The following is a 22,201-nucleotide window of genomic DNA, read 5'->3' as shown; positions in this document are numbered from 1 at the left end:
TAAATCGCTCTCAGGGAAAAGGAGGGTGATTTTAATCGAGGAATAAAAATAATGCTGCTGTTACTAAAGTATATTCAGCCATGCGAGTGCACACATATGTGTATCCTAGTCGATTTTTACTTTTTTAAAATATTAGTCACATTTTTGGAATCAATAAAAATAGAGTTGTTGCATTTTATTTAAAAAATGTGTAATAAATCAAGAAGAGCAGCGACTATACTCGAGCGCTGAAGATCAATGCCGGTAATACGCCGTTCGAACCAGTATTTTAATATCGCGGCGGAGAGTATTTTAATATCGCGTCTGAGGTATTCCGGTATTTCGGTAATCAGTGCTTTGCTATACTTTTTTGGATCCCATCCAAAGTAATCCACGCGAAAAGTTCAACTATACGTAACTCACACACACGCGCGCGCGCAGGTGGTAGATTCTAATCTGCCGTCTTGCAATTTCTCTCGCATTATTCCGTATGCATATACCTCTTTGTACTCTTTCTTTTCGCTTCCTTTCTAATAACTGCCTATGCTCTCCTTCTTTTTCTTCTTACACTATATTCTACCATTTCCTTGTCCTATTATTTAATCCCGATCTTCTCCGTGCTCTTATCCCGCGAACGCACTCGTCGCGGTTTACCTCTCCTTTAACCCTTTCCCACCGTAAGTCTTAATTCTATTTTTTCCACGTGCTCTGTCTCTCTCCTAACTTCTTATCTTTATTATAGCTTTCTTCCCTAATTCTCTCGTTTTCTCCATAACTTTCCTACCTATCTCTTTTCCGTTTTTCCTTTTATATGAAGCATAAATGTATATCAGATAGATACTACGGCGAAAATTTACTTCTCCACGAGAGTTTAGAAGGGAGAGCGAATATATGCATGTATTACACAAATCTTATGAATATGAGTCGTAAAAGAGTATTGCAAGAAATAAAAATGTATCATCAGTGTGATATAATAATTTTCAATATTAGTATTAGTATCCAATATTTATATATTAGAATCGATCATTTGAGAAACCCTATAAGTAAAAAAATTTTTTTTTAACGGAAAACACTTTCTCGTTTTCAATTGTAGTATTAAAGGATAATTAAAAATGTGTAAAAAAAATTATTCCATACATTAAGTGACTAAGATCATATCAGTTTTGTAATTTTATTATATATAATAAATTTTATATAAAATTTTATTATTTTATTATTAAAATTTATTATTGTAATTCATATAAAAAGACTCGTAATATTAAATTCTGATAAAGTGATTCATCATTGAGTGCATTCTTATAAAGTAAATAAAAAATATACAATTACTGATTTATGGTTTTCTTATATGAATGACAGTTTTTGCAGACTTGATATCTAAGGAAAAAATGCTTAATTAATGCAATTATTTAAAAAATCGTGTACATATCTCTCCTGGTTCTGAATGTTTTAATATCTCAATTTTGACAAAAATTAACTTATGAGATTTCTCAAATGACCAATTCATTAAAATCTTTCTCTTAGAATTCAATATTTATATATAAAATAATACACAAAATAATAATAATAAATAATTATAATTATAATAAATCTATGTAATGTCTGCAATTACTTTTATATTTTATTTACAGCATAAATGCATGCGCGCTGAACATGCATCGATACATTTATATTCCGTTCGAATTTTTATATCAAATTCACGAAGCTAGGCGTGGGAGACAAAATACCACGACGAAATCGCCATTCGCCGAGAGAGTTTCCACCGAAAAATCCACGTGGATTCCGGAATAGCTGCGAGCATAGAAAGTCCGTCAAAATTAACAGAATCGTTTTGCTAGATCAATTCTGTCGAAATACACACGAATAAAATTCAATTAAATAAAATTTTATCAAATCAAACTGTTTTATTGTTCCCACTATATGCTGCCACTGTATATGCATAAAAGTGGGATATGAAACTGTGTATCAAATTTTTTTAGTCTATAAAAACGAAATAACAAATTATTTCATCGCCTATATGAATTATTTTGATAACAGAAATTTCAAATTTTTCCCTTCGTCAACGTGAAAAAAGGACACCCTAATGAAATAACTGGACTCTTTGCGTTCTTCATTTTCATCGGTTCCTCTGTTTCTCGAAATGCAGATATGCCATGTATGAAATTTATTACTCGGCCGCTTTGTACGCCACTAAACACATAAACGATCGCGATTACGCGGAGCGGGGAAACTACGGAAGTTTTGCTCGCCACTCGTTGCGGATTACCGCTATCGCTGCGATCTTAATATAATATCGAGCCCGCCCGAATCACGCGAGAGAACGCGCCCGCCGGTATATTCGCGCGGGTGTATCGTATCCGGTAGCATAGTTCTCCGAGCACTCTGGCATTCTATCGCGAAATACGGTCGAAATCAATCGCGGTCGAACGCGCAAGTATCGGAGGGAACGCTCACGACGCGATCGCCGGGATACGGATCTCTGTTCAATGCGCGCGGTAGCCGGCGGAGGAGCAATAGGATCCGACTGTATCAGCTATCAGCTGGCGAACATACTCGCGCGATTCATCGGGCAACACGCCGCGCCGAGAATCGCCAGCAAGTTTCAGCAGCATCGCGCATCGACGACCACGAAACGGCGGGAGTCTATTCGATATAACCGAGGAGGATTACCAAGTGGCGAAGCCGCAGCTTACACCCTCCGTCGTTCCTCCCTCCGCCCCCGATCGGATGTAAGTCGACGGGGTAAACTGTCGATCACAATTTACACGCTGATCGCGTGATACCGGGATATTAATAATCTCCAGACGGTAATATACGCGGTAATATATGAGACTGGGCGGTAGGTAATACGAGGAGTTGTACGACGATGAAAACTTTTATCGCCCCGACCGATCCTTTTCGTACTTCCGAAATTATCTGCGACTTATTTTCTTCAATTATCGAGATTCGCCAGTTCGTTACGTTAAACTTTTATTTTGCTAAAAATTTGGCAAGTGTAAACACACTGAAGAAAGAATGTGAAAAATTCTCGCCCTAATTCCATGATGGACGTGTACAAAAAACTGCTTTGTGTATTGGAAAACGCCGACTAAATTTCTCTTGATTAAAATTTTTTTTAGTTTAAGTATTTACATGTTAAATATATAAATATTTGAACTGAAAAAAAGTCTGAAAAATTTAGTTAACAAATGTTTTCTAATAATATCAGCTGACAACTGAAAGGGTTGTTATATTCGCGCGATTTTACAGGAGAATTTTTTTCTCTTAAAATCAAACGATTTGAGTCAGGAAACATTACTTAAGCAAAAGAATTAGTACAAGGTTAATTAAGTAATACCCCGTTCAAGTAATACTGGTTAATACCTCTTAATACCTCGATCTTCTTCGTTAAAATCCCCCCCTCCGATTTATTGGAAAGGCGCGAAGGTGAATAAGGTAAAAGTTGCAGAGCGATGACTCAGCGGCTGAACTCGTTCAGTGTCGATGAATTATGTTCTTTATGGAAATTTCCGAGCACTTTGCATACGATCGCAAAAGCGTCGCGACGGCGGCGGCGGCATCCGACCACCGCGGCTGCCGACGACCGCCTTTGAAAATTTTCTTCCTCCGGGAGAAAAGAGATCTTTGACGAATTTGGTTTCCTTTCGATCGTCAATGTGAAATTTTCAAATAGCTAAAATTCTGCATTGAAATAAAATCCGGATTATTATTTTCCGCTGTTAAATCCCACGATGAATTCGCTATAAATGAGAGTTGCATGTTAGCCGTCGGACTCCGCGTGGGTAATACCACTTACACTTGCGGCGGGGCGCATGCATGCAACCGCTACGTGTAATAACGCTGTTGCGCGGTCGAAATTATTCTAAATCTGCACCACTCCTCTCTGCCCCCCTCTCTCTCTCTCTTTCTCTTTCCCTTCGTCCAGAGGTATTCCTACCCGCGTGTAGCAGACACGGAACCCTATTGTTAATTAACTCGAGATTTGTTGCCCGAGCGGAGCCGGATGACAGTCTTGAATTTACCGGATGCAGCAACATCCGTTAAACGCGAACAATTTACGGAAGGCGAAGAGTAAAGCGAACCGCAGCCGGCCGTCGGCGACGTTTTCTGAAAAGTACCAGGAGCAAACCAGGAGCGGGAGGGGGAGGAGAGACTTTTCTCTCCCTGAAAGTTTTGCCCCGACTTCTTCGCGAGAAACAAAAGAAAGAACAGGGATCAGTGAATAAAGGTTGGGTAGGAAGGGGCGGGGTAGCTGACCACCGGAGCGAACTACGTGGATGTTTTAATTCCGAAGTGCGAGCCGCGGCGAAAACAAAGGTAATGGTAGCAACGAGTCACAATTAGTGAAATAACGAGTGAGCTGCCTGCCTGCCTTCGGAGTTTCGCATTTTACCCTTTTTCCTCCCTTTCACGATAATCCGAGTCCGGAGAAAAAGCCGTCGTGAGTCGATCCCTTTCGCCCACGTGCATTCCGGAATTATGTACGTCCAGTATTCTGACGGTTTTACCTCCGTCTCTTTTCAACCGCAACAAAATATCGCACGGGACGCCTAAAAGCGGCCGTCTCTTCTCTCAATTTTCAATGTAATTAATACAACCGGAGGGAAAGAGAAACGAGACGTCCGATAAAGACACGAGTATTCGACAAAAGGTATACTACGCCAAAGATACTGCACAACGTGAAAGCTTTATTATTACCGCGATACATCCGCGAGGTGAAATACGAATATTAAGAAAAAGAAATCCGGATAATGAAAGGGGGTGATCTCAAAGTATTGTATTTCAAATCGATGCTAATGGCTAATGGCCTTTCATTTTCCCTATTAATTACATTAATACAGACTTTAAATGTAACATGTAAATTATTTTTTCTAAAATGAGAAAAAATAGAAAAAATCCTTTTACGGTTATCACATGAAAGTATCAAAGACGTTTCGCCGTTTCCTTTCAAGTTTCGGGATACAAACGCTATAATCTACAGAAATTACATCTTTATTTGGAAAGTCCGTCGGACCTTTCGAACCATTCCAAAGGAAGAAGGTGGACGGAGACAGCGCGTGTGAAAAGAGACGAAAAGCTGTGGCTAGAAGGAGAAAAAAAGGGAAAAAGCACGGAATTTCCGAGCACATTCTCATTGCATATTCAATGGGATAGCGCACGTACACGTGTGTATCTGACGCTGGCAAATGTAGAAAAAAGGATACCGCCAACTCTGATGTACGACCTGAAAAAAAGGGTGGATGGGGAGGGAGGGCGAGTTCGTCCCCGCGTGCGCGACATTGCGAATGCAAAAGCGAGATTAAACGAGGACGCATGTGACCCGATAATTTGTCCGAGAAAAAGCAGGCGATATCGCACGCACTTCCCAGCGACTTTATGCGTACGCCGAGCGTGTTTTATAGCTGCTCGGTCGTCGGACGCGTTGCCTTCTCACGAGGGACATAAATAATAATTGTGTTTCGTTACGTGACGTCGTTGGAAAAACTTGGTGTACTTACAGGCACTTCAAACTCCGAACGTGATAATATGAATAGGATTGAAACAATACACTAAAACAATACATTTGTGATAATGAATTTAAAGAGGACGAGTCGTTTCAAATAATCGTTCAAGATATTTTTTCTCCTGTTTTAATCTGAGCTTATCGCAAAAGCGGCTTAACTGTCAAAGCCGGTTTTCTATTATCTAAAGTGTTAATAATTTCATAAATTACGAAAAGCGTTAATAATAATGTAACTATAATGTTATAATCACGACATAAATATGAATATGAATATAATAATTAATAATTTAATCGTGAATATGATGATTAATAATCTGTGAAATCATTAACTCTAAAATAGAAAATTGAATTTTGGCAAATAGATTTTCGATAAGTGTCTTATTTGATCGCACATTTGGCAATTTCTGAAATGTCAGTATGAAAGATTCATAGACAAAATTTGAGAATTGGAAAATTGATAATTGGAAATACAATAAATAATAAAATTTGAAGTTAAACGAATTAGATTTCATGAGATTGGAGCAGATCGTATCACTAATTCCGCGACTCGGAAATAAGTACGAGGATTTCGCATCTGCTCCGTAAAACACTCACACTTGTCTCCGCTCTCTCTTTTCCCAGTCTCTTTCCCGCGTAATGACATCGGTTGTTCTCCTTAGGCGCGTAAATTTATTCTCCTGCACTGCGCTCCCATACATTCGCCATGCAGATTTTACATCGCGCCCTCAGAAACCTACGTCGGTGTACAATTTCGCAGTGGCTTAGTAATTTCGATTTAGGTCCGATAAAGGATAGAAGCACTGGAGGCCGGGGTGAAACTCCAATGCGCGGCTTTCGATTCAGACCCGTTCCAAAGCGGGTTCCGCCACGTCAGTTCCGAACTCTGATCGCTGTTACCGTTCGTTAACCTTTAAGCGACGGAGAATTCGGAAACTTGAAATACCATTACCAAGTACATTCATTTTACATTCAAAAAACCAAGGAAGATTTTTAAGTTTTATATTCGTTCTATTCACACATACGCGATATTTGAAAAATTTTTAGGCTCGCACTTTTGATAAGTAACATTTTTTATAGAATGTAATACACGACTATTCCATTTCAATTTTTTTCAACGTACGTTAATCAATAAACAGAAATGTATGTCACTTCATTAAAAGATTACCAGTTTCTCTCTACTTTTTCCATTTTTCTCTCAATGCATGTTAAATGGACTGCATACGTATACGTGTGTATATCTGACGTTTGCAAGTGCAGAAAAAAGTGCTCTCAAGTTTTAATAAAGTCACTTCATTAAATTTTATACTCAAAGGGGAAAAAAACATGCTGATAGCAAGCGTAATAAAAAAATGACAACAAATTTTATACGTGGAATTATTGTATACAATTGAATAAACTATTTTACAGCTATTGCATACAAATAAAGCTTTAGACAAGCAATAAATCAAAATTAGCTTGTTCAGTTATGTACGTTAATTCTGCGTATATAATTCGTGTAATTGCCACTTTTGTAGTCATAACTATTTGTCTCTCAAAATGTACATATCATTTTTTTAATTATAATTGGTATACGCTATGAGCGCGTTCCATTTAACGCTCGCAACGCTCACATAATTCGTCGTTGTTTAATTCCCAACAACAAGACATGTGAAATGGTTTCTACAGCATTGCGAGCGTTATAAGTTAGCTGGCTTCTTCTCACGATTCTCAGAATTCAGAGCTTTAAAGCGATCGCGCGATGATGATAGTTCGAGATTAACCGACGGGAATTTTCGATACTCTCGACCACGAAATTTCGCGTATCATCGTTGATGAAGCGACCGTGTGTACTCGCGCGGTATGATGAATTACCTGTCGGACTCGCAAAACCGCAACAGTAGCGGGACGGTAACAAGACGAGGCGGCGGAGTGGCGAGCTCGGGGCCGAAAGCGTTGCGCGAAACGCACGCAGCCGGCGATAAATATCCAGTCGATATCGATATTCTCGATTCGCTCGCAATCGAGGCTACCGTTTGGTATACTCCGCGCGATGCTAACGCGTACGATATACACGCGCGGCGCGAGGAGAGGCTCCGGGGGAAAACCGCGAGATATAGCGTCGATAATCCGCCGGCACAGACAGCCGCTATGAGCGCGCATTTCGGCGCTTTCTACCCCTTGAGCGGCGCAATTTCGAGCGAGACCATAAACGTGTACGCGCATTTCAGAAATCGTCGTGTTAAACGACCCTAATTTCGCCCGAGTGCGGCCCCGTAATAGCCGCCCTGCCGCGGCGCGCGATTGGAAAGGCGGATGAATAGTAGCCCGGGTTACCGGATAGAGAGCACTTAAGGGAACGCACAGTGATGAACGCCGAAATTCCCGAGAGGTCGCGCGCGCGCGCGCGATAGCGAGATACGACGAACGATAGCCGCGTCTTTTTCCGCGCGTTTCAAGAATATGAATAAAATAATGAAAGATTGATGGAAGAGAATCCTTCACGGGACGATTTTCTCGCGACAGGAATCGGTCATTCACGTTTCTCATCCTTGGTCTCTCTCTTCTTCCCGTGTTATCGCGCGATTAAAATTAACGTCGAGGGCTTATGCGTCCGACGCGCGACGACCCACGTCCGTCGACGAACGCCCGAAACTTCCTCCTTCCCTCAACGCATCGAAACATCCTGCGAACCGCGCAAAAGTGTCCCCTCGGTACACGCTGACGCTTAAATATTAAAACCAGAAGGATGCACGAAGGGCTTTCCTGAAGCGGGAAGGAACACGGCGTAGGGCGCGCGGGCGGAAAGATTAAAGTTCCGAGGGAGCTAAGAGAGCTTGGCGCACTCTCGGCGCGCGTCGTGCATGTGTCGCGATTGCAAACGTTCGCCGGGATCAAATTCCACGTCGAGTAGTAACTTGACTGGAAACATTCTGCTTCAGTCCGTCCGATACGCGCGCGTGCGAGTCCCTCTCTTTGGAGGGCTCTTCTGAACGAGTCGCGGAACATCGAGGATGCTGGGAATTCCATCGGAAGGCGCGGAAGGCGAGTGCCGCGTTTCAAACCACGTCCGACGAGCGAGTTCGCCGCACGTCTCTGAGTCTCATCTCGTCTCGTCCTGCCTCGTCTCATCTCCCTGTCCCTGCGCGCGTGCTCGCATACGGAAGGAGCGCACACGGGACCCGAAAGGGGACCACTTAAATTACCGAAAGTGCAACTATCGCGAAATTCGCAGTTGTCGATCGTACAAATAAAGAAGTACTGTCAAAGTATGATAATTTTATTCACAAATCCCTCGCATGGCTCCTTGCCCTACCAGAAAATAAAAGATTAAGAAGGCAAAATGAGTATATTTATTTATGCGTACAATATATTTTTAAATTGTTTCATAAAAATTTTGTTCACTATTATCAAATAAATGAAATAAAAATAACGAAAAAAATGGGGCACAATTATCCTAATTGTTTTACGATTGCACACATATTTGCGATTTTTAAATATCAAAAAAATATGTATTTCTAATATGAAAACAGTTTTTTTTTTTTAAGTTAATTTTCTCCGTGTGAAAACACGCGACTTTCGAAAAAGAATATGCCATCTGTAAGTTTGGTCCATCGCGAATCACGATGAAAATTTGGACGAAAAGCAGAAAATCCGCCGGTTTGTTCGATAAAGGTGTGGCTTGTTGTAAACGCCATTATATCGGAATTTCTAAATTTTTATTTAAACCGAGTGTGCGTTGATGCATCGCATTTACTTGCGTATAAATGTTGCAGATCGCGGGATGACGGGTGTATCGATTTTTCGCGCCGCATACATCAAAACTGTACCGCGCAGCGTGCTTCATACGTCGATACGTGAAATTTGCAGTCGCACGTCTCCCTCTGTAGGTGTAGGGAGGTTTGCCGAGTGCATACACGACGGTCGCGTATGCGGCTGACAGTAGCGAACCATTTCCGTGACGGTGCGTTATTGCTTTCGCGGTCCGAATTCCCAAAGTCTCAAGTCACGCTACACGATCTCTCTCCCTATGAACGTAATGTGTAACGCGCACACATCGAGCCCCGGCCCCGAGCGCAACGTGATGCACCTCGCTGCATACGACCGCCGACGGTCTGTCGGAAGCCTTTATCATCACCGACCCGCATATTCCTTGTAAAATTCACCCCGCAAATACGTAGAATATAATATGAACTGAGATGAAAATATAGACAAGATGAAGGAGAGCCGAACCGGAACGGCGAAGTTTCAAAGCGAAGGACATATGAAAAATTGACGACCAAATAAATAAATTCCATAAATATACGTCGGCTCGTCTTTCTAATTCATCTGCTTTCTCAAAAAGTTCATTTGAGGGTAAGACATGCGATATTCGCGTCCCCTCGACCGCTTTCTTACATTATTCATACGATTCCCCCGCACATGTTACTCTTCCCGCTTCGCCGAACGCAAGTTCGATTTACCCCGCAAACCGATTAATATTCCACGATGCGCTTCCGCATTTTCGCGAAGATTTTCGCATTTTCCCTAGACGGAGTTAAATTGTGTTTTGTGCAATTGGAGGGGGAAGAAAGGGGAAAGGAGCGGCGAAAGAGGAAAGAGAACGCGATATGAAAGTAAGGGAAAAAGACAAGAATGGAGAAACAAGCGGCACACGCTCGTCGGTGAGTACCGCTTAATTTCCGTTTTAAATGCGGGATAGAGAAGTTGCAAGTCAAACTGCTTGGGAAATGAAAAACTGAAATCGAAGCGTCGAAGTGACGCGGCGCAGTCTTGCTCCACGTTTCGTTTATGACGAACGAGATACAGTCGTGACGCTGGTTGGTCCTTCGCCCTACGTAAGATATACCTTCCTGTGCTACACGTGACATTCGACTAAAAATTCACAATTTTGATGTTTTAAATTGTCTTATTAAGGAAAAAGGCTGCTCTTAAAAGAACTCTACAGGCAAGATGCTTTTACTAAAATTAGCAACTCTTGTTCGAGCGCCAACAGGAGCACAGAACAATTAACGTAAAGCTGGCTGGCCAACAGCTAATTTGACTTGGAACTCGTGAGCTTGGTCTCTTAGTGTTAGACGTATGATAAATAGGAAATAATACTAGAATATTGTAAAGCTTTCCAATACGCTTTGTTAAGAAGATTCTCTAGTCTTTGTATATGATTATTAATATATAAGCGTTTCTATATTTTTAATTTTTTGTAATAAATAAAAAAGTATAAATTAAAAAACTATATTCATAATAGAACAGAGTTTCAATAATATCATAGAGTTAAAATGAAGTTTCTTCGTATAATTTTGGCGTGAAAATATGAAATGTTCATGAATTATACAATTCTCATTAAGAGACTGTAACGTTATGTTAGTAAAAATATATGCAACCACTTTCATAATTTCATTAAAATCACCATTACAAACAATTCGCTTTCAATTCTTTCCATATCAATATTTTTTAGTATTGTAAATAATACATTTAAATCAAGTACCCTTCTTGACAATGTAATGCTGAAGCAAATAAAGATTATTATTATACAGAATACATTTGTTAATAACAAATTGGCTTTTACTTGCATTTTGTTTATTATTTATTATTTCCTTACTTTAAAGGCAATGTATCAAATACTTTTGTGGTAACAATACAAGAATGAAAAGTCGCTTTTCTCTACTTTTTCAAGCTGACAAATCGCTTTAATGCTAATATTAGCTAATACGAACGCTGGGCAGTAGTGACCTACTCTCTAAATTCGTATCTCGGATAAGAACATATCTGGAGGAATATTCTCGAATCATGCGAAGATGTTTATGTCATTCTTATCTGCGTTACTCGATCAGACTTCAGTTGAAACAGAATGATTCTGCATACGCTGCGACCACAGCATGTAACGTTTATACGCGATACTTTAGAAAAAATATTACGTTAAACGTTCCAAAGGAAACAGCCACGTTACGGGGAAAAATAATCGGTCAAATAGTTTGTCCGCGTCAAATAACATTTTGCGTTGACGTGGCGGAAAGATGAAATTGTAGAGAAATTAACACATATTGCCACTCGGCGGGTTAGTGCAACGAGACAAAAAAAGGAATATAACGTTTTTTCAACTAATTTCGCGCCCCAGTTGCGATTTGTTCCCCCGACTGCGTCGATACAATCTCGCGGTGGTTCGATCGTGCTCTCTTTTTTTTTCTATCATTCCGTGATCGGAGCGCGACAGAATAAAACAGAAGTTTTTTTTTTTTTGTCAACGCAACTCGGACAAACGCACCCGGCCTAGATCGCGTCCCCGGATCCAATGGGAGTCGTTATTTACGAGCGAGCGGCGACATGACGATGGCGTGCTTAAAATTTCTCGTCGTAAAAGCCCGGGCTGTGCAGCCCGGTGCTTTAAAGCCGGGAGGAGCACACGTACCCGGGGAATGTTTATGAGAACGGGACGCTATGCGACCCTTAACGAAACAGATTTTGACGTCGGACATCCGTGCCTTACAGGCGCGTTGTACTTGTACGTTTAATTAACTCCCCTGCATTTACAGAATAAGAATTTATTATTTAGAAAAAAAAATAGAACTGGTATTTCATTCTTTCTTCATTAAAAAATATTTAAAAAATAATATAATTTGATAATCTCATTGAGTTTGAATGCTTCAAATTATTAAAAATTTTAGATTGTTATTTTCTTTAATGTAATTTTAATCTAATAATTTAGTTGTAGAAATAAAAGTATTATTAGTTAATATATTCAATTTTTATAAGAACTATTTTTTGTAAGCAACTAGAAAATGACAATTTTTTATTTTAAAATATGCCATTGTTGCAAAAAGTGCGTGATATATCTTGATTCCACCAGTATAAAAAATTCTCGCTAGAATGATTATTTTGAATATTAAAAGTCTGTATTCAGATAAAAAAAAGTATTTTGATTCCCGTCTGATCAAAAGCTTATTACAAAGTTTCGTAATAGTAATTACTAAGCTCCCCGTACGTGTCACGCATGCGATTCTGCTTTCGGAGGAAGTGCGTGCAGGTTGTTCGTCGTCACAAAGAAAACGATTTTATGGGGTTAAATTGGCTCGTAACAGGAAATTCTATCGTTTATGTTTCTGATCGATATTTGCATGAATTACGTGACGCAACAAAAATTCCCGGTAAAATACACATGATTTAATCCTCGTAAAAAAAATTTCAAAGAACTGTATTATTACAAAATCTTTAATAAAAACTTAATGCTTCAAATAAAATCAACAATCAATTAAATTTCATTTCTCTTAATTACTTCAATTTTGTCATAACGTTATTTACATCACAAATAAGTATTTAGATAAAAATTGTTATATTCCGCGATTCATGAAATGCAAGGAGGGAACGTGTCGCCGCGAAAATCGTACGACCGTTTGCGGGAGGCAACGTGCTAAAGCTGCAACGAGGCGAGATGCAAACTGAACGCCGTTATCCGTATCGCTCAGCGGGTTCCTTCTTTCCCGCTCTAACATTTCGTTCGAAGCTCACGAGCGCGTACTCGACGACATGTAACGAACGCGAGAGAGAATGGAGGCAACGAGGAGCGACACGTACTGGAAAACGCAGGTTTCCCGACTCCGGCACGGAAGAAAAGCGACACGGAGGAAAGGTAGGATGGGCGAACAGCATCGGGGGGAGGGAAGAGGAAAAGAAAGAAATAAAACGGCAAGCGGGTAAGCAAGGTCCCGGCGAGGAATACGAGGGCGTAAGCGCGTGGAGCGCGGAAACGCGGCGGTTCGTATCGTCGAGTTAAGCATAAAAGAGAACGACCCTAACTGCAACGAACGACTTTTCGCGCATTACGAAATTTTAGAAGCAATTCCTGCCGAATTACTCGCGTATCGTCGAGATAACGTCGACTTACAGACCGTGCGCGCCGCGAGCGCGGAATCGTCCTCTTATTCCTTTTTTTTTACGCGCGAGTTTATGCGCTCAAAATTTGAATGTGCAAACAAATATATCAGCCATATGTCTCGCATGCGAAGTGGCATGGAGGAGAATGGACAGGAACAAATGTGGAATATAAGAAACGGAGCGAAAAACGCGGACAAAATGCGCTCCGTTTCGCGCAAAATGCATCGTTATTCCTCGCAAAGTTTACTTTTGATGTTATTCGCAATAACTCCAACGTTACGTCGGCTCTATAAGCGACTCCGAAATGAAAATTACGCGTAACGCGACAACTCCCGAGTGGCTGTCGCCATTCGCGATTCGTTCAGAGAATTTCGGTGAGTAAAAGATGCAGCGCGGCGCGGCGCGATATCACACCCGCTATGTGTGTTTCACACGCAATTTTTGATGGAGGAGAATTGCGCGCGATGAAGCAAAGTTCTTTATTCCTCGCACATCCATCTCGAAACGATACAACGATCGATGACAGGGCAGTCTACACTACACGTCAAAACTGCTTCCTACAAATTGATTGTTTCAGTTATTTTTACAAGCGGGATGTTTTACGAGACGAGTGACATTTTCTCGTCGCGCCAAAAACGACAGTTATAAACGCCAAAAGTTCTGACACTTTTTTACATTGTTTTATCCGGCTGTAAACGTTTCCTCTTTTTTTTTTTTTTTGGTGGTCGCGCGAGGTTCGGGAAAAAAAAACGTTACGGAGTGTCGGACGGGGGAAAAAGCGGAAGTTGATCCGCGGATAACAAAATTCAAAAAGTTGCACCAACTTAAGGCGCATCCCGCTTTTTCATTAAGTATATATTGCTAAACTTCGCGTCCCGGTAGCGTCAATTTGATGGTACCGTAAGTAATTTAGACGCAAATGTGAACTAATTCCCGGAAGAAAAAAAGAGGTGAGCGGCGACTTTCAAACTTCTAAATAAGATGAAGAACCAAGAGTCAATGTCCTTTTTGCGAGCTAAATATGTTCCAGCATATTAGACGTCGCGCATGCTTGCAATGTGCACTGATGAAGTAAGAAGACCTCGAGAGTTGCACTCTCGTACTCTCGAATTAAAGCGGATGCTTTCGGAGAAATATGATTTCGCAGTTAAACCGAGAGAGCACTGCTCTTGTGCTTTTTTAACAAAATAAAATAATTTTCTCTCTCGACTTAATTACATAAAAGTAACTTCTCCTGAAACATCCTCATTTTATCTGGGCGCGTTGAATGTGACGAGTATTTGAATTTGTTAGAAATATTTATGCTCATTTGTAACAATTTAGTGTAAAAAGAAATCTAATAACAAGCCATTGCAAGAATAGATTTTTCCCACCATTGAAAGAAAAGTATTTAGCACTTGCAACTACACTGAGAAAAAAATATTGTTGACTTGACAAAATTTTCCAACTAAATTAAAGTTTCGTCAAGAATTAATGTATTTAATTTAAATGCACAAACTTCAATTCAAATATTTATACAGTTAATTGAAATATAAATACTTAAATAGACAAAATTTAATTTAGTTGGAAACTTTAGTCAAATTAATAACATTTTTTCTCAGTGTATCTAAATAAAAAATAATTCCACTTACGTAAAATTAATAACATATAATATGTTACTCTCTGACAAAAATGGTTTTATCGTAATTTAAATGTTGACACTGCGATTTTATAATTTATAATTATTTTAGTACCAGTTATATTTAAATTACAATAATTGTAATTATTTTTCGTCAGTGTAGCATTTCAGGTTATTATTACTCCTAATTATAATTAGTTTTTCATTCAATTGTAGCGAGTACCAAGTACATTTCACTCACAATCAGTGTGAAGTTTCCCTTTCGCGACACGAGCTACCGTATACACAGTATAATTACATTCTCATTGTGAGTTCGACGGCCGAGATGTGGCAAGGATGGTTTATTTGCAGGAACGCGTGACATAATCTGCAACCGCGGAGCGATTTTCATTCAAGGTTGATTATCTACAGTCAGCTGCAGGATCATCCCACGATTCGTATCGCACGCGACGCGGAGCGTGTTATTGCAACGTAATAAGCGGGAAGAGAGACCACGTGGCCGTCAATTATTACGGCATTACCAAAGCGACAAGTGCCCCGGCGAACGATCGTCGTAATCGCGAACGGCGGTACGTGAACGATCGTGGAAATTGTCTCCGTAAAACGAGAAGCGGATAGTAAAGCGCGTCGGTATCTCTCGACAGAGACATTTGTTTCTGCAACGCGGGAGATAAAATTTTCGTGAAAGATCGCGGAAGCAGGTCGCGATCCGCAGAAGGACGGCCGAGGGTATTATTATCGCGTTTGAACCGCGACAGTACTGACAGTAGTCGACCACATCGTCGCCATTTCTTCGAGAAAACGATCGAAACGTGTTGCCTCGGCGACGAGGGGCTCGTTGTCGGTCGTGTGCGTGGAGGCGCTGAAAGATAAACGGTGCCACACACGAGGGCAAAGGGGAGAGACCCCCGCGCTGCGCTACTATTCTCCGAGAAAAAGAGAGAGAGACGCGGTTTCGGGGTCATCGGCACGATGGCTTACGATGCGAACGCGTTGATACGCGGCATTACGTCATTTCGACGTTACGCCGACGACTGGCCGATTCGTCATTTCAGCTCGTTAGCCGGTCTCGCATCCTAGATCTCGTCCCGCCGATCGATCTTCCCCTCCCTCGACAATCACGCGGGAATGCATCGATTCTTTCTCTCGCGAGAGAGAGAGAGAGAGAGAGGGACAGAAAGAGTCGTCAGATGCAAGTTTTTACGTGAGTTTTTTTTTGAGCGATCTACTTCATCATTCTTAACGTTCGTTGATTGCCAATGAGATCGAGAATAAAAATTGTTCGAACGTAAGGCGAGAACGTCACACACGGAAAAATACGTATTCCATTTACATAAATATTATCTGCTTTAAGTATTATTTTTTACTTTATATGCCGCTACTCTATCATTAAGTTCCCCGAGGCAAAAAATCTAAATCTAAATTTCTGCAAAACGTATTCTGAATTCTAGTAAATTTGATACTTCGATCGAGAATGTTAAGTTAAAATATTGATTTATTATTCTCACATTTCTTCAACAAAGTGTTATAATATTTATAACATTTTAGTACAGCATATTATAAAGAGTTTTATAAATTTGTGAGTATATTTTACAGTAAAAAAAAAATTATTTTTTGCTGCGATTCTTCGTAAAAATTCTTCGTAAATCGACTCGCTTTTCTTAGCAGCGGAATGATAATTTTTCCATATGCACGTCCGGTCGTTTAGGGTTCGGAGTAACCGCGAGAGGAATGTCTCCGCGACGATATTGCCCGGCGTAACGACTAATTTGCATGTTTACATCACTCGGGGGTCGTACGTGATTACGTTGTTGGCGAAATTGCCGGCGTTTAATAACAGAATTTGCAATATTAATTGCGACACCAGCAATATACGCGAGTGTCATAGCTACGCGACTGTTTTACGTTACTCGTAATCGACACCGCGCATACGGGTCGGGCGCGGGATTACTAATTAACGGAGGATACTGTTAACGACATTAAACGCCGCAAACGGCCATTCATCTCACGAGAATGGGTGAGCCGTTCAAACTTCGGCATTCTCTCCTCGTCCGCGTGAGTGCCACACGAGGTCGTTTCGAGAGAGACGACGACGGGAGAAGTGGACACGCCGGCCGGCCGGCCGGCTGGTCCAGCGCGATATCGCTCGCTCACGCGTTACATTAGGAATGCGTGCGTACAGTCTGTAGAAAAAATCACCTTACCTTTTCGATGCCCTTTGTGGAGGACCGGCGATCACTCGACGGCAGGACAGGTGTCCTCGAGGAAATCCGCGAGCTCCGGGACGACGACGACGACGTTGGATGGTCGAGGGCTGGACGATCTTCTTCTCTCTCTCTCTTGCTCGCACAACTGTTCACAACAGAATGAAGCAACACGTCAAACAGCAGTCACGCGACACGCCGCCGGCCTACGGCCGACAAACTCTGACAATCGGAGTAAGTTGTTCTCGCTCGCGCAATCTCGGAAATGTCAAAAATACTAAAGTAATTCGGAGCGCTATCGCTGCTCCGGAATGTCCGTCGTGACTCGCTCGCTCGCTCGCTCGCTCGTCCGTTCGTCTGGCGACCCGACCTCTCGCCTACCCGTCCGCGAAACGCCAGCCAAACGCCTCGGAACGCGGCAACCGACTGAGTGACGCGGGACGGATGCTGCGGCCGGTGTGCGTAGCCTTGCCGCGCACGCGAGATTCCCCACTTCGGTTCCGATCTCCCACCACTCGCCACCCTCGCGCGTCCACTACCCCCTTCATTCGCCGCTGCGCCTCAAGCGCCGCTTCGTCCTCGCATTCGCGCGACTCACGTTGCAACGTGCACTTCTGTTTCCATCTCCGTTAAACATGCTGTGCCACAGGGTCTCTTTGTCCCTCCCTCTCTCTCTCTCTCTCTCTCTCCCTCCCCTTTCTCTCTTTCTCAATTACTTCCGGCAATCCCGTTCGCTCTCTCACACCTCTACATATTATATAGGGACGCGATCTGACTCGTTCGCTTTCATTAACTACACTTCGACACTGACAGAATGGATGCGCCGATAATTGAGAGGGTTGGAATGGAAAGTATGGAGAGTATATTAATTATACCTTTTTTTTCGTCTCCTGTTTTTCACTTTCCACCGTATTGCCTGTTCGCTTTCGCGCACCCATTTTTTTTGCCGGATTATTACCGCGTATATTACGCTTTTTAACTCAACGACGTAACGTACGATCAAGAATTTTTTCAATAAGGAATTATTAAAAAAAGAAAAAGACTTCCGCGATGTAAAGATTAGTGTACTTCCGTATAAAGAGTACTAATGCACCTTTATCGTACATCTTAATTATTTGTATCATTAAATTTATATTACATTCGTATTCACTTAAATCGATCTATTTTTCTGAATGCACAATCTTTCATCTAAAACAGATTAGAACGCAAGATTAAGCAGCCTCCATAATGCTATATAAAAGTGAATTCTTTTTCCTTTCGAATATTGAGAATTCAAATGTTTAGATTAAAAACAAAGAATAAACCTAAGAAACCTATTATTTTTTAATTTCAATAACTTTTAGCTGGCATTGTAGAACCAAAACACCCTTAAAACACTTTGATTATTAATTGTGAGTATTAATACATTGCATTAGCTATTTCTCACTCCAACATTTTCACACCTTCCCCCTTTCTTCCTCCGAGATCTGTCTGCTGCGTCTCAAATAAAAAAAGTGGAAGCTAAATGCAACGAAAATAAACGCACGGGCCTACCGCCTTATACGGCGGCCGAAAGTCAGAGGTAAGTGACCGGCAAGAGGCGGCCGGGAAGCTGTGCATCATCTTGTATGCTTCCATCGTGCATGCATCTACTTTCTTACACCCGACGCCGCGACTTTCCACTCTCCGGATTACTCTTTCGTCACGGCGAATCCGTGTCTGTCGTCCTCTTTCATCCCTTCCTCCTCCCTTTCCCTCCCCCTCGTTCTCTCGATGCCCTCGGCGCAGGGATGAGAGTGCGTACGTGGCCGCGGGCACGTTCCTACGCACCACTCTCCGCAGTTGGCGCGTACGTGATGCATTCGCACCGCATCGAGTGCCGAAGCGTCCGCATTCAGATGCACTCGCCGGCGGAATTTCAATTCGGCCACCGCACGCGCGTCGATCGAATCGACGAACTCGGCAGGCATAAGCGCGGGGAATTACCGATTCCGCAAGACACAAAACCATCCAACGAATCATCCAACGAATATCAAAGAATTTCGATCGCGGTTTATTTCTTCAAATTTTTTATTTTTTTCTGCTTTTAACGGTTTTCAAATTATAACATTCTCAAATTAATTGGTTTTAAATCAACATTGTGTGTTACAGTAATATTGTTAAAACAATATTTAGACAAAAATATATTTCGAAATGAAATCACGTATTAAAAAGACATCTATTTGAACATGCTAACCGTGTGCAGAAAATGGAGTGACATTTTTCCTTTATAAACACCGTAAAAAATCCGATATATTTGCAACATTTTGTATATTATACTTTTATATTTAAAATAAAGTAATTTACGGTCCTTCTACTCTATCAATTTTTTTCCACTCATATATATCCCCAAGTTTCTTGTAAAACCGCCGTTTCACTATTTTATTCATGTTATGAATCCCATGATGGAAGCTGAAATTCACATATTATGAATATTGTGGACAATTTTTGTTAATTGATAAAATATTATGATTGAAACGTGTAAAATTAAATTTTATACTTGTTCAAAATTTGATATTACTTATTCCTGTATTTGTAAGAATGTAAAATATCTGTTTATTAAGACAGTTTATTACGTGACCAAAAATCGATGTTTTTCGGTCGCCTCAAGGGAGCGCAGATTAAAATTATCAGATCGTACAATTCACTCCACGGATTATTCGATTAAACTCCGTTCTTGACTACCGTAAAGTTTTCTTCGCGAAACTATTTGCGTTTGCCGGTGTGGCCGCGAATGCGCTCGGGAAACGAACGTTTCGCACGCGGATTAATTTGGACGCCAGGAAACCGAAATGCATTCTTGGAGTCGGTCCTTCCGTTGTAAAATCCGCGCGCGCGGTCGCCCATATCGCACGATTTATTTCCCTTGGCGACTGCAATATTCCTACCGCCATCCGCGGCCGGTGGACTTTAAAGGAACAGTCAGACGAGGGAGAGAGCGCTATAGATCTCCGTACCTAGTTCCTTCGCGAAACTTTAATTTCTCACGACCTCGCGAAAGTCTCGACGGCGCCGTCTCTTCATGGAATGTGTGCGGTTGTAACCGAAAACTTTTTACAACGATAATAGTGCGTAGTGTAAACCGTCTGTGTCTACGAGGAACCGTATTAAACTCTTAGAAAAGAATATACCTTTCAAACTTGTATTTTCTTTGTCATCATTAAAAAAAAAGTAACCTGGATAGGTAGAACAAAAGATAAATGATTAATAAACACCGAAAAAATCCATGTGTTTAAAATTCACTGGTCGTACACAAATTTAAGCGGATTACTTATCTATGTTATTGTGATATCGATCAATTCATTCGTTCATCAGTTTAATATTTCACTGAAACGTTTCATATGTGCGTAATGGCGGGGGAAGTACGAAAACGTTTTTCGTACTGAATTTTTTATGACTGTCGGATAAAAACTATCCGAGCAGACGAATAATAAACTAGATATACAACGCGGGAGAAAACTAATGGATTTTAAAGCGAGCATTTAAATCAAATCATTCATTTATACTTTTATTCGCGTTTATTTATTAAATAATGGCAATTAAAAACTGTACGCATTTACCGTGGCAAAAAAAATGCAACGCGCGCGGTATATATTCGTCAAAAAGTACAATCAGCTTGAACCGCCGAAATGTGGAGTGACTTCATCCGGCGTTTGACCGGCGTCGAGATTTATTCATTCTTTCGTCCGCGTCAGCTCGTCGAATTGATTTCGTCTGTTCTGACGATTACCGTGTTCGATAGTTTACCGCCGCGGATCCACCGTTTTATTATTTGCCGTCACAAGAATAATGATTCGGCTAGACAGTACCAACTAAAAGTTATCGAAGTTTAAAAACTGCAAGCTTCTTGCGCTTAATTATTTTCTTTTTAGCTGGTTAGCTAAAAAATTTCGACAAAAAAACTTCGGTCGTGAATACCCGAATTTTTAGTCCCAGAACCACCAGCTGCAGAGAACGAAACAACGAATAATTTGGCTTATGCATAAATGCTCGTATTTTGCTGCAGTTTTTCAGGTAAATTACTTTTAAACGAGTAAGTGGATTTTTTTCAAATGAATTTTTGCACGAATATTTATTAAAGTTTTATAGCATACACGTGAAAATTTTGGTTAAATTCGTAATGCTACTTCCTCGTCTGCAAATAAATACTGCAGAACGTAATTTTACATAAGAATCAAAAGCAAACAAGAAATTAAATAACTGTTAACTCTGACGCGTATATATCCTTGAGTACATTGATTTCCATCTCGGTGCTACTCGAATGTTTGCTCGAATTAGCATTATTGTTTCCCGACGCTCCTTTTTTCTGTCCCCGCCGTTGACAATTACGGATTACAAGCGATAAATTAAAGTTCGGCTTAATTACAAGCTTGCGTGTCATACCGACTCTCGCGCAAACGTTGCACACGGCATGCGTTAGGGAAAGGGCGCGGACTGCACAAAGGGAAAATGAGAAAGAGAAGGAGGAGAAGGAGGTGGAAGAGGAGAGGGATAAAGCAACGGCTGCCTGCGTTAAAAAGCGCTGTTTGCACAATTTTTTTTTCCTCTCATCTAGCTGGATTAATGTGTAAACCGAGCACCTACCTCATGAAGAAACGGCGGGCCGCGCCGCGTGACAAATAGTCGTCGGACGCGAGTTGATTCGAGTACCGTTCTTTTTTTTTCTGTCCCCTCCTCCCTCTTTTCTCGCTCTCTCGTTTCGCATCGCAATCCTCGCCGCTACCGCACGTCGCAGCCGAATACGCGAGAGAGAAAAAGAGAGTATGAGAGAGATGAGATTTCGCAACGGGGAAACGGGCGCTTATTAGCAACGACAGCGACCAGCCCGGATGCTTATCCGGCTGAAAAATCGCGTCTCTCTTTCGCGCGCGGACCACCGAGCTTCCCTCGGTTCGCGGTCTCCTGTTTTTCATAATTTTTCCGCGTTGTCACCAATTAAATCTTGGCACTTGCAAAATTGGATCTGCGCCTTTTTATACCGCACCCGCGCGGTTCTTTACCGCTTTTGTGCGCTTTTTGAAGCGAGAGGTACAA

General features: G+C 41.3%; 1 protein-coding gene across 1 annotated transcript in view; it reads right to left on the bottom strand.

The window, feature by feature from the left end:
• LOC105836482 (prolyl 4-hydroxylase subunit alpha-1) overlaps nt 1–17,595 on the bottom strand; it is a 100,002-nt gene extending 82,407 nt beyond the window's left edge. The window contains exon 1 of the mRNA XM_012680540.3: nt 17,150–17,595. The gene's annotated coding sequence lies outside the window, so the exon portion shown is untranslated. The remainder of the gene's footprint in view (nt 1–17,149) is intronic.
• Nucleotides 17,596–22,201: the final 4,606 nt, after the last annotated feature.

This window comes from Monomorium pharaonis, chromosome 7 (genome assembly GCF_013373865.1).
Source record: "Monomorium pharaonis isolate MP-MQ-018 chromosome 7, ASM1337386v2, whole genome shotgun sequence".
NCBI lineage: Eukaryota > Metazoa > Arthropoda > Insecta > Hymenoptera > Formicidae > Monomorium > Monomorium pharaonis.
Note: the sequence above shows the minus strand (reverse complement) of the source record. Positions and strands in the feature narration are given on the sequence as shown.